This window comes from Talpa occidentalis, unplaced genomic scaffold (genome assembly GCF_014898055.3).
Source record: "Talpa occidentalis isolate TD23 unplaced genomic scaffold, MPIMG_talOcc4v2.1 talOcc4.11, whole genome shotgun sequence".
Lineage (NCBI taxonomy): Eukaryota > Metazoa > Chordata > Mammalia > Eulipotyphla > Talpidae > Talpa > Talpa occidentalis.
The window spans coordinates 95,335,046-95,352,839 of NW_023601104.1; positions in this window are offsets into that span (position 1 = coordinate 95,335,046).

The window sequence follows — 17,794 nt, forward strand, 5'->3', positions numbered from 1 at the left end:
CATGTGTGTAGATAATGTCCAAACTAGAGCTCTTTGAGAGCCTTTGGTGAGGTTTTCTTTGGGGCTTATTGATTATTTACTTTTTTGGTAAATAGTCCATGGCACCTTGAAAAGCAGACATGGCTCCGGCTCCAAGGATCAGCTGGGGTGGGGCCAGGTGTCTAACGATCTGGCCACTCAGACTGCTCAGGACACCCCTGCTTTGTTGGGGGGGCAGGGAGCACGTTAGCTCCTCTGAGTCAGACACCCTCACCCCAAGGTCGGATTCCTAAATTTGCTCAACAGCTGCTTTTGCAGCTTTTGCTCAATCATCTGGGTCGGGGTCAACTAACTCGATTCACCCCAGTGACACTTGTGAAGAAGATGAAGGTGGGCTTGAGCATTTTGAGGGGTTCAAGGCCAGCAGGTGAGGCTGTGGGGAGTTTCTGGGACAGAAGGGGCTTTGCTACTTGTGGAATTTGAAATGGCAGCAAAGACACTTTTCTCATTGAGTCCGAGTCCTCTTGTGGCCATGGCTTTGGGGACTGCTCCTGGAGGCCTGGCTCCGGGTATGTCTCCCCAGCCCTGTTCTCCCGTTTGTGCTTGTTCAGCCACACAGCTCCTGTTGTGACTTTGAACCCTGGATTTTACATGAGCATAGACATCAGTTCTACGTATTATGTTACTGTAAATATGTTTGCTACACATAATACATTCACTATATAATATCTAAAGTATGTAACCTGCATATTTATTACATGCCATATATGTATAATATGCAGCACTTATTATTTATGTATACCATACAATATGTTAAATCTTCATAAACTAATTCTATCTTATATTATTTAGATTGTCTATATCCTGACTGTGTGTGTGTATTTCTCTTTTAAAACCTTTTCATTTTGAGATGATTGTAGATTTATTTTTTTAATTTATTTTTTAAATTTATTTATTTATATAAGAACTGGGGTACAGGCCAGAGGCACAGGAGAGTGAGAGGATTCACCAGAGACAGAGTGGGGAGCAGAACAGGCAGATGGACTGAAGTACACTGCTGAGGGGAGCAGCAGGCGAGACAGGAGAGGTCTGCCGCACCATGTGGGACTCTCCCTGGCCATCCAGGAATCGAACCAGCGCTGCAGAGGCTGTGGACAACTTAACAGTGCTGCGCTCAATCCACTGTGCCACCAGGGAGGCCCTATGATTGTAGATTTATATATTTATTTTCTTTGACTTTATTTAATTTAAGTTAGTACTCTTATGGCCTGTGAAAGATGCATTAAAATCTCCTAACTTTATCTTTTTTGAATGCTGAGTAATATTCCATGCTATATATGTACCACATCTTCTATATTTGCAGCAACATGGATGGCGCTGGAAGGGATCATGCTCAGCGAAATATGCCAAAAAGAAAAAGAAAAATACCGGATGGTCTCACTCATAGCAGGAATCTAGAAAACTTAAATAAGGGACCAGGAAAATGAATAACTATAAGAAAGTGAAAATCAAAATCAACAAAAAACTATGAACCAGAGGCACTTTTAGGGGGCGGGGGCGGGGGCGGGAGGGAGGGGTTGGGGTCAGAATGGGGGGGCTGCAATTGTATGGGGAATATAAAAATAAAATTTATTATTTAAAAAAATAAATAAATTTATGTAATGATGAAAAAAAAATCTCCTAACTTTTGGGGATTTTTTTTTCCTGTCTCTTTGCACATTCATTACATCTTATTAATTTTATTAATTTTTGGCACATTTATTAATTTTGCTGTTGTGTATATTGTTGTTTGAATATTTGAGACTGCCACATCTCCATGTGGTTTGTGTATGCATTAAAAATGCTTGTACAGGGCCTCCCCGGTGGTGCAGCAGGTTGAGCACAGCACTGTGAAGCTGTCTGCAGCCTCTGCAGCGCCAGTTAGATTCCTGGCTGGCCAGGGAGATACCCATATGGCGGGGCAGACCTCTCCTGTCTCACCTGCTGCTCCCCTCAGCAGTGTATTTCAGTCAGTCTGCCTCTTCTGTTCCCTGCTCTGTCTCTGGTGAATCCTCTCACCTTCTGCACCTCTGGCCTGTACCCTGGTTCTTGCATAAAAATAAATCTTAAAAAAAAAATGCTTGTACATAGTTCCTTTCAAACTCTTACCTTGAATTTATTCTTGCCTATTATCTACTTCTTCAGTCAGTATTTTTTGATTTTCTACTGTGAAATGCATGCAATGTACTGTTCTTGATTCCTCCCTATCCTTCCTCCATCCTCTCTGTCTCACCTGTTTTTGGTTAATTATTATTGAGTTAATAATTAATTTATTAATAAAAATTTGATTATTACGAGTGTATCACACATTGAAATACTATATACTTTCTTTTCCCACTTTCTGTACATATATATATATATATATATATATATATATATATATATATATATATATAGACCTTTTAACCCTTTCGTAGCCTCTGCAGCACAAGTTCGATCCCCAGCTAGGGAGCTACCCACATGGTGCAGCAGACCTCTCCTGTCTCGCTCGCTGCTCCCCTCAGCAGTGTATTTCAGTCAGTCTGTCTGTTCTGTTCCCCACTCTGTCTCTGGTGAATCCTCTCATCCCCCACACCTCTGGCCTGTACCCCAACTTTTGTATGCATAAGTAAATACATATTAAAAAATAAAGATGATAACATTTTTGTTCAAGTTGTTCCTTTCCTTTCCTTACTTCCTTTTCTGATTTTTGAATTTCACTGTCATGGTTGAAAGAATATGCAGTCTATGTGGGAACAACATTTCCTCACAACCATGTGATATTTATTTAATTTGGTTCATTTACATTCATAGGAAGCATCGCCAATTATTTTACAATAACTTCTTCCTTCATTTCTGGATTGGTAATAGTCCTTTTTGCAAGAGAAAATCGTTTCCTAAGATGTTAATGTTTAAAAATAATTTTTGTTGACTGGATCGAAAAAGGACATTTTGCCTGGGTGCACAACTGTTCCTCACAATTTCCCTGAGGTTACTGAAGACATTCTTCCATTATTTTCTAGTTTGTAATCTTTCATGAAGTCTAAAGGCAGGTTTTTTTTTCCCCTTATAGTTGAATTGACATTTTTCCCTTGGTTGAAGAATTTCTCCTTTATATTTGAAGTGTAGTAACTCTAACAAAATATGCTCCTTTGCTCACGGCTGATTCAGCTGGTCTGAGGACAATTGGCCCTTTCAATACATAGATTCAAATCTTTGCTTCAAAATATTTTTCTTACATATTTGAATAACTTGTATGTTCTCTTTGCTTTGCTTATTAATTCTGGTCACCAATTTTGCATATATTGTATCTCCTTTGTCCATCTTTCATATCTATCTTTTTCTCTTCTATAATTTTGAACATTTTGTTATCCTTTATATTTTATTCTGCTCAGTTTTCTCCAGGCTGTTCTCCATGGCCCTGATTATTCTTGTGGCAGAATCTATTTCCTAGTCACTAGTTCCAAAACAACATTTGTTTTTGATGGTTCTGTTCGCCTTTTCTTTTTTTTTTTTTTTTCATCTCTGCCAAATTATTTTTTTATTTTATCATGAGACAAGGCTAGGACATTAGCTTTCTGAATATGAATTTTTTTTTGAACTATGTTATGAGTCTATGTTTATGTGTCTCTTATTCTCAATGAGGGTTTTGATGGTGGTCTTTTGTTGGTTCTTGATTATCCTTCATCTTTGAAAGGAGAAATCTCCTTCTGTATTAACTATGCACTGTGGGACTATTGTGAAAGAGAGGTAGAGCGAAGGACATGGAGCTGGGGGCACCTTGGTGTGGGGAAAGTTTGAGTGTTAATCTGTTGTCCATGGAGACTCTGCCACAACAGTATTGCCATACTCATGTTCTGCTTTAACATGCTCACTCATGCTAGTTCAATTTTCATTTCAAATATCTCTCCTGGTTTCATGGAAGACAGACTTGTTTCCTTTTTCATTGTCCTTATTTTGTGTTTATTTCAAAAATAGCATGAATTACACGTACTTAATAGTTTTAAACTGAATATTCTACTTCTAGTGTTTAATGACTCTTACAACAATTTACATTCTTTCAATGTTTTGCTTTAAATTTGTGATGAGTTTTTGGCTATAACATTTTATCTTATGTGGTTGTTTCTGTGGGGGCAGACTTCTATAAATGAAATTACTGGGTAAGAGGTATGATCATTTTTCTGGCTTCTGATTTAAAGTTGCAATTTATAAATTTTTCATTGCATTTCTTCCAACAATGTATTTTAATTCTTTCTCTATAACTCTTTCCAGCCATTGACTAGTTGCATGTAGAAATAAAAGCTCATGATCATTTGACTAATGTCATGGTAAATTTTGTTTCATTTATTTATTTACTTATGTGTTTGATTATTTAAAAATTAAATGCATGTTTTTATTTTGTAGGCAGGAATTATTAGTCCATAGTCTTCATCTAATTATCCATTGGAATAATTACCATGTGGGTAGCTCCCTGGCTGGGGATTGAACTCAGGTGGCAGCAGTGATAGTGCTGAGTCTTAACCCTTAGGCCACAAGGGAGGGCCCAAGGTGGTCGTATTAATGAAAGCGGGGCTCTGGCTGAGATCATGTGATGGTGGAGTGGAGAGAGGGAGCAGGAGAGGAAGCAGAGCCCGGGGTCTTAGTGGCCTTGTGTGCTCTGGCGGAATTCATATTTCTCATCATGGTGATGGGAAGGTGCTTATGGGGCTTAAGCTGGTGAATGACATCATCTGACTTATGTCTCAGGAGGATTATCTGGCTGCCCTGCAGAAAATGAATCTACAGACAAGGCGAGGCAGGCAGAGAGTGGAGAGGCTGTTTCAGGAGCTCTGAGACTCGTGGTGGTGATGGGCAGAGGGGTGGCTGAGTATACTCAGGCTTTAAACTCAGTGTTTTTCATATAGCTTGACCTCCTTTTAGAAGCTTCCAGAATTCCCACTGCTGTCTGCATGTGTGGAATGAGGAAGGAGGCAGCCTCAGTGTGGAGTGCTGTGTTTCAGCCTAGGTGCTGTGTCATGGGGCACCTACAGCAACGTTGGGGAGTCAGGGAGGGAGGCAGGTGAGTTTGTCTCAGAGAATCGGGTGGGAACTGACCGCTCCTGGGCCAGCGGAGAGTCTGCATAGACAGCGGACCTGGGACTCGGACAACAAAGGGGCCTGGATAAAGGGGGCGTGAGGGTCTGCAGGCAGAGCTGAGGGTAGTCTGTCTCTTGAGAGGAGTGGACGGTCTTCTGGGTGAGCCTGGGGGTCTTAAGGAGCAGAGAGGATTGCCGGAGCCTCTGTGGAGGCCGTGGGGGACAGGCCTTGAGGGCTGAGGACACCATAGAGGCTGTAGCTGAGGAGCAGCACTGGTCACACCAAAGCGGAAAGGTGCCAGGGAGGCAGAAAAGGAGAACCACAGAAGCCACCCAGCCCAGCTCTGGAGGACAGCAGGAAATAGGAGGAGTCTTTAAAAGACAAAGATTTAAGGGTGAGAAGATGTTATCAGGCAGAGAAGTGTGGGCATCTGCATGGAGGGCGGTAGGCGCGGGATGTGGGATGGAGGACGGCTTCGAGGGTGTTTGCCCTGGTAACTGTGTCTCCACGGTGCCTGCTCCAGCCAGCAGGGAACTCAGGATTCACTGTGAGGAAAAGAGGGGAGAAAGGACGGAGAGAGAGAGCAGGGAGGGAGCAAGAGGGGGTGGGAGAAGGAGGATGCAGGGAAAGACAGAGGGAAGAAGAGAGAGGATGGAAGGAGGCAGGGAGGGAAGGAGACAGGAGGGAGGCAGGGAAGGCACTAAACCAAAGGCTTGACTGGGAGGATGACAGAGAGGCCGAGGGAAGGCCAGAGCAGGGGCCTCCCCGGGTCTGGGCATCGGGCACGAGGGCCGGACGGCTCGCCTGGATCTGGGTCCTGGGACCGGGCGCCTCCTGGAGGAGTCGGCTCGCTGCGAGCTGCTCCTAACGTTGATGCAACCCTAGGGCTGGGGCCCGGTGGGCAACTTGGTGAGGGAGGTGAACCTTGGGATTTGCTGACCCCTGTCTTCAGGTCTTCGTTGCAAGTTCAGCGAAAATCAGCTTCGGTGACAGCAGATGGTCTGAACAGCCGTCAGCGGAGGAGCTGAGGGGAAGGCGAAGGAGGGCAGGCCTCCACGGGGCGCTCCTGCCGGCTCCAGCACCCCCACCCACCCCACTCTCAGGGAGGGCCCTGGCGAGGGAAATGTGGCAGAACTGGGACAGTGGGGAGGGTGCACAGCTGGGCCCGCCCTGGGGCGGGGGCGGGGGTCTCCCATCTGGTGCTGGGCTGGGTGGGGGCCTCTCACCCGCCTCTTCGACCAACACGCGGAGTGAGGATGGCAGCGTGGACAGGGGCGCCTTCTCCTCGGGGAGGCCTGGTGCTGTGCAAGGGCGTGATCTTCGCAAACAGGCAGCCCTGGTCTCACCCACGTGGTCGCCTCTAGGAGCAGCCTGGGAGGGATCCTCAAGAGCCCCAGCCTTTTGGTTGCTGTTGATGCTTGTAAGGAAGGAAAGTTCTTCTTCAAGCTCGGTGTGCTCTGAGCCTGTGAGGCCGAGCGGTCAGAGGCATTTAGCGAATACTCGCTCTTGTCCTCACCTTCTTGGGAAGTACTTTTGAATCTAGAGATCCAAGAAGGTTCTGGAAGGAGGGTCAAGGAGGCAGAGGGTTGAGGGGTCCGGTGAGGAGACTGCCTCTCAGTTTCCACATTGATCCCAGCTCACCAGGGGATGAGGTCTTCTCAGAAAGTGAAGAGGCAGCCGAGGGTGGGTGTGTGTGGACAGAGGCGCCCTGGGCTCTGTGCAGGACGGCAGGCGGCGGGCGGGAAGGCAGGGGCCTCCCTGTCAGCCCCACTGTGCACTGAGCTGGATCCTGCCCCGTGGTCCCAGGTGGAGCATCCCAGAGGGACGACAGGAAGAAAGCCAGGTGACGGATGACAGAGGAGTGCTGGCTGGTGCCGGGAGGCAGAGCAGGGGCGGGGATGTGGCAGGAGGGCTGGAAGCCTGGTCAGGAGGGCAGGGCGGGTCTGCCTGCGGAGCCGTCGGGACCTGCTCTCTCCTCTCTGACCACCTGCCCGGTGGGGGTGGGGGTTTGTGTGTCTTTCTGTTGGTTTCCGGACTCAGTCCCCTCAACAGGTGCTCTGCCTGTGATGCTGAGTGACTCGCATCTACTCGCAGGCGCCAGGCGTCCTGTGTGCTGGCTGCAGCCGGCCCCATCTCCGCAGGGTCTTCAGTGCAGTTTGGACACGGGGCTGAGAGAATCCGCCAAATACACTCAGAGCCACAGAGCCAGCATCCGGCCAGGAGCCTGGGGCTGGAGCTGGGAGGTGGCCACGGGGCTTGCCCCACGGGTCTGTGGAATGAGAGAGCACACACTCCCACGTGAGGGTGGGCAGTGGGTGTCCTCTGAGAGCCCAGAGGGGTGATGGCCAGCGTGCCCCGGGATCCCGGGACACTGGGAAGGTGGATGCGGCTGGAACTTGGGGGAGGAAGGTGGGGTCAGGATGTGCCCCGAGGGGTCTCAGGACCCTAAGACTGGAGGCTGTTGCCGGCTCCACTGTCCTGGAGATTTGCGCTGAATACCTGGGAGAAAAGTTAAACTTGTACTAGGGATTTTCCCACCTGCAAACTTTCTACACACGCCTCTCACTGCAGGTATTAGGAAAAAAAGGACATGTATAAAAAAACCGACCCCTGTTTCACTAGACAGGGGATGACGGAGGTTAAGAGTTCTCTCCGCATGTATCTGAATAGTTACCCACCAGTCAATAATCTAGCAGGGTATTTAAAAAACAAAATTGCAGTTTTGATTCAGTTTCCTTTTTCACCGGCTCTCTGCTTTGCGCTACAGCACAACCATACGCCTCGGGAAGTATTTTTTTTTTTTTTTTAAGATTTATTTATTTATTTATACAAGCACTGGGTACAGTCAGAAGCGCGGGAGGGCGAGAGAATTCACCAGAGCCAGAGCGGGGAACAGAGCAGGCAGAAGGACCGAAGTACACTGCTGAGGGGAGCAGCGGGCGGCAGGAGAGGTCTGCGCGCCACGTGGGACCCTCCTCCGGTGGCCGGGGAGCAGCCGGGGATCGAACCGGCGCTGCAGAGGCTGCGGGCAGCTTCGCAACCCAGTGCTCAACCGCTGCGCCACCAGGGAGCCCCTCGGGAAGTATTTTTAAAAGAAATTTAAAGCCTCATTGTATGGTTGTGTACACCTTTCAGTCATTCTTACTTTGTGGGACAGTTGGAGGTGACATTTCCCCTTTTAATATTGTTAGCAAAGCGAAAATAGATCCACGACAGCCGAGGTCTGGAGGGCGGGTTCGGTCCCTTCCCGAGAATGGAGTTGTGGGGGGCTGGCTAACCAGGTCCATGTGGGTAACTATTTTCAGGCTTGTGTTCTAAACAGCCAAACTGTTTTCTGAAAAGTGCCTCCATTTACATAATTTTCGGCAGTGAGAGTGCTCGTCTTACACGGTCTTATCGGGTCTGTGACCACAATGCGCTAGATCAAGGACTGAACTTCGGGTCCCCCTGGCTTCCACGCTCATTACCAGCCTGCAGATAGCATCACACAGCTCCTCTTTTCCAGCGGCTTCCACGGTTTTGCACACATATTCAACTAAGTTTTTGAGATCGGTCTATACTGATATGTATTCTGGCTTCTTGTCTCACTAAGAATAAATGACTTTATTTCGCATTTGAGCATGCAGGGTAATTTAGCTGGGGTAATGCTCGGGGCATGAATTCAGCTCCCTATGCCTCTGGCTGCCCCATGATCTGTTATCAATTCATCTCAAGGGAGGTAGACTCGGCCCTGAATTTTATTCCCTCCGAGTGTGTCTATACCTCATATTTGGGCACTTGCAGACGCTTCCTCTCCCTGTGATTTGTCAGTTTTGCTAGTATTTGCTTCTCTTCTCTGTGATCGATTTCCTCCTCAGTAGGATCAGCCTTTGTGGTTAAAACACTCCGGTTGCTTTGAAATACAGTTGCCATTTTCATTTCCGCTGCTCTGATTTCTTACTCCGGATCACCTTAGAGCAGACACTCCAGATCTTTCTGATTCTCATGACTGCCTCCCATCTTCTTGCTCATTATCAATTCTTTGTGCCTTTTTGGCCTGAATTCGAGAAGGCCTTGTCCAGCTTGCTCCCCCATGCTGATTTTATTTCTTATAGCATCAATTCCACTTTTAGCACTGCCTGTGTGGACTGGAGGCCTCTGTGATGTGCCACCGTTTCTCTCATATCTTCCTCCCTTTTCTTCTAATTAGAGGTGTTTGACTTCAGTTTTGTCACTGTCCCTGACTTCTGGCCGGCCCCACAGGCGTCCGATAATGGCAGAACATGTTCCTTTCTTTAAAATATCCAGCGTTATGTCCTTCCTGCATAGATCATCCAAGCTTTTCCCTCTCCTGGCTGTGTGGGATGGTTCTTTATAAGCTCCTTTTCCTGCCGACTCAGGGCCAAGTGGGGAGACTGCTCTCCCAACCTTGTCTGACCGAGACAAGAGGTGCCCAATGTCCCTGTAGCTGCTTACTTGGCTGGAGCTCCCCAGTGGCAAATGCCTCTGTACTGAAGCTGTGAGAGAGCCCAGAGGAGCAGTGACACGGCTGCTGCCCATCAGGGATGCGCTGCAGTGTCCCCTGCCAACGTTGCTCAGTGTCCCCATAACCCACCATCACCCAGGGCAGCAGTGGTCACAGACGAGGACGCTTGGACTGGAAGGCACAGAGTGGGACCGAGCTTGCTCAGTGGCCATGGCAGCAGAGCCTGGCTCAGTTCCCCCTTTGCCTGTGGGGTGGGTCCTGGAGGGTCCCGGAGGAGAGCCACTGAGAGCCGCGTCATGCAGGATGCGTGCCCGGCCGCCCTCCCAGGCCCCTCAGCCTCCGTGTCTGCTCTCTGTGCTTCCAACGTGGGCTCCCGCCTTCCACCTGTCAGGCGACCTCTGGGCGCCCTTGACTTCTGACCAGCTTGTCTTCTAAGCGGGACAGGCTCCGAACAAACAGCAGAAACGAGCTGGACCGTGGCAGTGGGGTCGGCTTGCCTCGTTGGCATCGCTGCTGCGTCTGTCAGTCTGTCCAGTGACGCGTCTTCCCTTCGGAACCCGCCATTGCTCACGAAGCTCGGGAGGGGTACTGGAGCTGGTGTTTCTGGGTTACAGCTAAACCCCCCCACACCCCCCTCGAGTCAGGGCGCTCCACCTCATGCCTCTGCTCCTTCCAGAACAAGGACAGCCTGTGGGGGCGGAGGGTGGCAGCTGAAAGGCTGAAATGGCACCAATACTGGAATGAGGGGGCGGCCTTGCTCTCCGCTGGCTTTCTGACCCAGGGGACCCTGAGGGCGGGTGCGGGGCCCCCTCCCTGCCCTCAGTGGAGGTGAAGCAAGGGCAGGCCGGGGCCAGGTCCTGGGCTCAAGTACACTCCAGGCTTGGCTGGCCCGATGTTGGCACTGGGCCGATGGTCAAGCCTCAGGAAGGGCTGGTGCAAACAGCTTTTCTTCTCATCTTTTGGAGCCTCTGCTTCTCTCCAGGAATCCAGCACAGCCCCTGACAGCACAGCTGCCATCCATGCTCACCTCCACTCCACCAGGACAGTGCTGTCACCCGTTTATCCAACAAACATTTATTGAGCACCTGCTGTATGCACAGCTGTGCCTGGGCTCTGGCTGTGGAGATAGGGGGACTGGGAGATTAGAGGAAGTTCTAGGAGCGCCCTCTACTCCCACATGGCCCCAGACTCAGCAGCCAGCAGGGTCAGGATGTAGCAGTCCCAGGGGACTCCTGTGAGGAGGTGCTTCCTTGGAAAAGGGAGTGATAGATTTTAGGTGACTCCAACAGGGATGACCCTGCCCGTCCCACATGGGAGGGTCCCCTGGTCCTTCATCAAAACAAAGAAAAATGTGGGCCTCCCTGGGGGCGCAGGTGGTGGAGTGCAGTGCTGTGAAGCTGTCTGCAGCCTCTGCAGTGCCGGTTCGATCCCCACCAGCCTCGGAGCAACCCACATGGCGAGCAGACCCATCCTGTCCCGCCCGCTGCTCCCCTCAGCAGTGTATCGTCAGTCTGCCTGTTCTGCTCCCTGCTCTGTCTCTGGTGAATCCTCTCACCCTCCCGCGCATCTGGCCTGTACCCCAGTTCTTGTGTAAATAAATAAATAAATTAAAAGAAAAATGAGAATCCCAAAGCATTCCTGTCTCAAAATCACAGAAATGACAGTGTTGGCCCCACCGGCCTCTTAGCCAGGAGGGTTCTCCCGGTGACGATCCCCCGCCCCCTGGATTCCTCCGGGTTTTCCTCTCCAGCCTGCGCCCGTTTTCCTCTGCAGCGGCTGTCTGGGTAAGAGATGACTCTGGTGTGACAAGCTCTTTCAGAGGGTAGATATTTTTAAAGATTGTCAGGATCCTGCCAGCAGCTCTTATTACTGAATACTTCTAGGTTTTCACGGGAACAAAGTTGGGTGCAAATACCTTCCGCGCATGCAGCCTGCCCTGACAGAGAGTGTGCTATTATTACTCCAGGAGGTTAACATCCCACTGGGTTTTCAAGTTGATTCATTACTTTTTCCATGACTTGTATTTATTTTTCAGCACCTGTGAAAAAACACATTGATATTTCAATACCCACCACCATCGGCTGCCTGTTGTGTGTAAGCACTCGGCGCTCCTTGAAGGCAATTTTTTTTTTTAAATAGAAAGTTCCTTAAAAGTTTAAAATCAAAAGTGAGTTTATATTATCCTTTAGCATCTGACTTAAACAGGTGTATTTTTAAAAACGTTCCTCCCAATTGAGAATTTAGATTTAAATCATTCCAAGATGTTATTTTGAATTCAAAGACAAAAAAAAAAAAAATAGAGTGAGTTCTATAGATTTGAAAGAAATTCACCCCAGAATAGATCTCATCTAGCTGAGTGCCAGCTTCATTTCGAGGCATCTGCTGGGTAGCGCTACACGGAAGTCCCACAGTCCATGCCAACACAGCATGGAGAAAGAGAAATAATTTTCCTCGCCCCCAATCCTATTTTCCCTGCGGTGTGCCCTTAGTCCTCGTCTTAACCGCCTCTCCTACCCTGTTTCAAGGAGCAGGTTTCCTGGGGTCAGGGACAAGCTCCCCCGCCTTTCTCGCTGAGCTTCTTCACCACCACATCCTGTTCATTCCTCCCCTCGTGTCCTGGGAACCTGCTGAGGTTCTCCAGATGCAGGTGCCCCGGCCCATGGAGAGGTGGGGGGGTGTGGCCACGCTATTTCCAGTGCACCCCCTGCTTATTCTGATACACCCCGGAGTGCGAGTGCTCTCAGCTCTCTTGCCCAGGAGCCTGGGACAAGGGCTCGCTTTCTGGATTTTTTTCTTAATGCTCTGCTGCCTCCCCACCCCCTTACTGGCCCAGGTCTTCCTCCCACCCTTGCCAAGATCAGCTGCTGCTATTCTCCTGGTCCATGGAAGGGAGCCCCAGGCCTTCAGGCGCCCCACTGCCTTGCCCCTCACCTCCTCTCACCCTTCCTGCCTCCAGCACCTGCAGAACACCCCAGTGCTTCCAGGAGCACCGAGCTCAGGCTGCATGGACGGAAGTCGAGTCTCTAGAATAGGGAGGTGACTGTAAGGCAGACTGCGTCCAGCGGGGGCGTTTTATTTTATTTTTAAAAAAATTTTAAAAATTTATTCTGTATATTTTTTACATCATTTTTCATTCTTGTACGATGTATGAATTTTCATCTTGGTTATAGTCCCTGTGAAATTCCCACCCCCATCCACCCGTGAACTATCACCATGGTCCCTTGTGCTCTTCCCAACCTTGCTGTGATCCGACTCCCTTCTCCCCTCTGGAGGGATATTTTTGAAACAGATGAGGTCAGTTGCAGACCCCGGCGCATCGGGGACACCAGGAGGGCCCTTCAGGGCTGTGGCTAGGTGGGTGAGGAGGAAGTCTGGGGAGGCCAGGAGAACCCCCTCAAATACAAAGCCATCACAAAGGAGGCGTCCATTTTCAGGGACAGGACTGGGGCTGTGGGAGGGGACCAAGGGCAGCACTTAAGTTTGACAGGAAGCTGTCCAGCCATCGTCCTCCAAGGGAGAGGGATATCATCGGGAGCTGACCAGCTCCCCGCCTGCCCCCCACACCCCACCCCAACCGCCGCAGCGCACAGATGAGAGGGAATGCCCCAGGCTGGGCAGAGCTTCGGGGGTGCTGGTCCTCTCACGTCCTCAGAGGCCTGAGTCAGCCTTGGAGGCCATGGGGGTCATGGGATACTGAATCTTCCTCTGACCCCGGGATTCTAGGAGCCTGTGCATAGGTCAAGACCCATGCATTTGGTCCAGCTACCTGCATGTCCAGCGGGTGGTACCTGGGGGCCGGGCTCCCCCGGGGCTGACTCCATTCGAGTGGATATTTTTTTCATTACTGGAAATAGCCTTTCTATAAGCCCCCCCATGTTGCTTCATTCCTGGGATTTGTCCTTTACCTGCATTATCTTGTGTGGCTTCTGGGACATTGGTGATCAACCCTGACAACAGCAGGATCCAAACTCTGCTTCAAAGCAAAGTATTGAGAACAATTGGGAGAGCGGCCTGCTCTGCACTGTGGGAGGGAGAGTGGGTAAGAGGGAGAGATGGGCACCAGCCTTGCTTTCCCCCAAAGTTGATATCAGTCACAGGATTGCAGATCAACGTGTAAACCTGCCTTCCTGTTCCAGACGCATCCATGCTCAGGAGCCTTAGCTCCGTCCTAACTTGTATCTTCACATCCTGTCACTTAACAACAGATCTTGTAAAAGGTGCAACTAACCTACCATTTACAAAGATGATCCCTCTTATAAGGGTCTCCCTGGTGGTCTAGGGGTTGAGTCTCAGGCTGTCACAGAGATGGTCTGAGTTTGATCCCTGGCCGGGGAGGTGACCCACAGGGTGCAGCAAACCTCTCCTGTCTCCCCGCTGCTCCCCTCATCAGTGGATTTCAGTGGATCCGCTTGTTCTGCTCCCCACCCTGTCTCTGGTGAGTCCTCTCATCCCTCTGGCCTTTTATGCAATTCTATGCAAAAATAAGAAAAATAAATAAATAAAATAAAGAATTCTTTTTTAAAAATGATCCCTACTATATACTGTTGCCAAGAATTCTGATGTTTAATATTCTTCCCCAAATAATGTCAAGCTCACTGAGAAACGGCTTGGCAGGCCAACACACTTCACACACTCCACTTTCTCTTCTTCCTCTATGTTTCTGGAATTTAACAAAGCTCCAGGTTATTGTTTAAGTGCAGTCTTAAAATGGAGAAATTATTGTTAAAGGGACAATTTCCTTAGGATTCTTTAAAAAAATGATGGATTTGCCATTTGTTTACAAAAATACATAATCGTGGGAGTGCAAACAGCTTGCATGTGGCTCACCAGCTCACCAGCCCACCACCAAACTCCAGCCACCACCCTGTCACCTTGCCCCCCACCCTGCCTCCTCCCTGGGAACTCACTGTGAGCAGCCGCATGCATAGAAATGGACACGGGTCTAGATAGCTCCATTGGAGATGCTGAAATGCTGCTCTGCGCCTCTAGAATTCTGTCCATGCTCGCTCGCTCTCCATCACTTCTTCCCTCCCCTGCCTCTGCCCGCTGCTCTGACTGTCTCTATCTGGAATCCCTGCAGGTACACAAGTTGCAAGTTGAGGTCACTCTGTGGTTCTCGCAGCCCTAGTCTGCTTTCTGCTCCCCTCCAGGTAGCCCTCACCAGGCCTTCAGGTAGCCCTTTAGGTCTGTGCTTCGGTGTGCTATTGCAAGTAAACCCATAAGCAATATTTTTTACAGCAAATAGTTGACAGCATCGTTTCATGCCGTATTTAAACTTCACATAAATGGAGTGACGCTGGTTTTCGTTTGTCTTGTGTCTTGCTTTTTCCACTCAGCATCTTGCTGGGGACTCTGCATACACAACTTCGTCTCCTTTGTAATGTCCCGGTGTATGACTGTGCTGCATGCTATTATTCACTCTTACCTTGATTATTGTAGTGTTGTAGCCATCACAGGCAAGGCTGGAATTCAGATCTGATGGATGACTTCTTGAAACACGTGGGGAGGGCTTCCTAGGGCAGGGTTACAAATTCAGGGGTTCAGGACTTAGAAGAGAAAAAAGCTAACCTTTCTCTTCACCACCCTTAGCAGAGAAAATTCAGCATTTCCCTGGACTGCGAATGTAGACGAGACTCCAGCTGTGTTAGGGAGCAGTGACTTCTGCCCCGTGGGGAGCACGGCTTCTGATCCCATCTCTGTCGTTGAGGGATCTCGAGCTAACAGGGACTGTCAGCGCTTCACACTACAGCGATTATGGGAAGATGATAAGATGATGAGAACATACGTATTACAGTCTCAAAAACGCTGAGCATTTATAGTTGTTTTCAATATATTGTGATTGGTTTCCTTTGCAGTCCAGGATAATGCAATGTAATATATATTACAGTGTACATATACACTATAATGTGATATTATATACATTATACTTTAAATATAAGCTATACATACCTATATAATGTGTTCCATATTATACAGACATGTAATATACCATACCATCCTGTATGTATACATACAATGCATATCATATTATTTTCTACTATAATACATTATAAATAAATACAGTAATTAAGAGACTGTCACCAGGCCCGTGTCAAGGAGATGGGGCTGGTGGGGTGACAATTGTACAGTTGATGATTTAGTTAACTAGACCTTTGGAGGTGGGTGTGGGAGCAATATCTATCTAGATGTGAAGCTGCAACTCTGGAGTTAGTGTGGTGTTGTAACTGCTGGTACCTCAATAATATATATGCTTATATGCATAAGGATGTTTTCGGCAAAGGCCCCTCTCTAAGGTTATGCTCTAACAATGTAACTGCCAGCCAGGGCTTCTGGTTTTCCAGCTATAGGAGAAACTGACAGTTCTAAGAGGAGATGTTATCATGGACACACCTGCAAGAACGACATGGGGATTCCCATTCCTTGTCAGCACTTGGAGTCTGAGGATTTCTTCACATTTGCCAGTCTAATGATTGAGAAAGAGTATCTCTTAGTCATCATTTGCATTTCCTTGATTCCTAAAGAGATTGAGCTTCTGATTTCAACGGCTCATTTCACTTTCGATTTTGTGAGCTGGTCACCACTTTTGCTAAGAAAACACTCCTAAGTGTTATAGGTCGTAGTGAGCATGATGCTTTGAAAGATTCTTTTTCCTGTGAAACTGCACTCACAGATAAGCTTGAAGTCCACATTTCTGAGCAGTGATCCTCAAAGTGGGGTGCTTGATCAAAGGGGACCCAATGGAGCTTGCTGTGGTGTTGGAAAAAACATACCAAAACTTCCATATATACTTATTTTAATCTAAAATGCAGTATCCATATATTTTAGATTATAGGTAATATTATATAAAAAGATATGATGACATCTATGTCTTATCTTTTTGAGAGATTTTTAGTATATCATAATATCCATATAATTATGTGACCTGTATTATAACTATATGTATAATAAAGTAGGAAATAATTCAGATAGTTATATATTATCTAGCTATATAGGTAATATTTTAATCTAAAATGTAATAAGCTTTAGTAAAACAACATACAGATTTGCTAATATTCACACATAGGTAACTTTTTTTTTTTAAAGATTTATTTATTTATGCATACAAGAACCAGAGGTGTGGTGGGTGAGAGGATTCACCACAGACAGAGTGGAAAACAGAACAGAAAGACAGACTGAAATACACTGCTGAGGGGAGCAGTGAATGAGCCAGGAGAGGTCTGCTGCACCATGTGGGTAGCTCCCTGGCCGGGGATAGAACTTGTTCTGCAGTGGCTGTGAATAGCTTCATAGTGCTGCGTCTTAACCCTTTGCACCACCAGGGAGACCCACACTCTATAATTTGTAATGCGATGCAAACCCAGTCGCTTACTGGGAAGGCATGCTTACTACCTCAACAAACATGTTTCAATCCCACAGCACAAGGCAATGCACAGTGGCAGAATGGCCACCTGCGACGTGCCACTGTTTCCCTTCTGAACTGTGAAGCCCTTCACGCCAGAGTGGCTCTGCTGCTGAGCTCATGAGGTCGCCTGTTGAAGTAGCTGGGGTTGTTTTGATGGCTATGTTTAGACCCCACCTGAAAATGGCGACCAGGACTTGGGGGGCCAGATTCGACAGGAGGTGGATGAACAGTTACCTGTGGGTTCTGTTTGCTGGAAGGAGAGGATGGGAGGTCACTCGCCTTTCCTCCCATGCTCTGGTCTCCATGCTCAAGTGCAAATTGCATCTTGACCAGGCAATGCTTCCAGGCCCTGGGCTCAGGTCTTGGTGGGCCCAAGATTTCAGAACTGGTAGATTAAAAAAAAACTTGTATTTCAGCATCTGATAGTAGCCTGGAATGCCGCCGTGGCCTCAACTCTGAGCCAGACAGCCTGGACAGTGTGCAAGCCGGAAACAGCCACCGGAGCCCCTCGTGGAGTGTCGGGCCGTGTCTTTGTTTCTTTTGGACTAGGGACAAGGCCTGGGAACTTGTGGACTTTGGTTTTAGTTAGAAAGCTAAAGGACACAGACTATTTTATGATGCAATTTGCCTAAAGAAATTGGTTTCTTGCTCTTAGAAAAGCTTTGAAAACGGGGCTGGTCTTAGTGGGAGTCTGTGGCCAGAAAATAGGCCAACATCTCAATGTAGCTGGACGTGGGTGCTTTACGCTCCTTCCCTAGGTCTGATTTCACCAGCCCCAAGTTGGTGCTAATTGACTGGACTGTACTTGCAAAAATTGTTACAACCTGTTACCTGTGTACTTGCCCTGAGACATA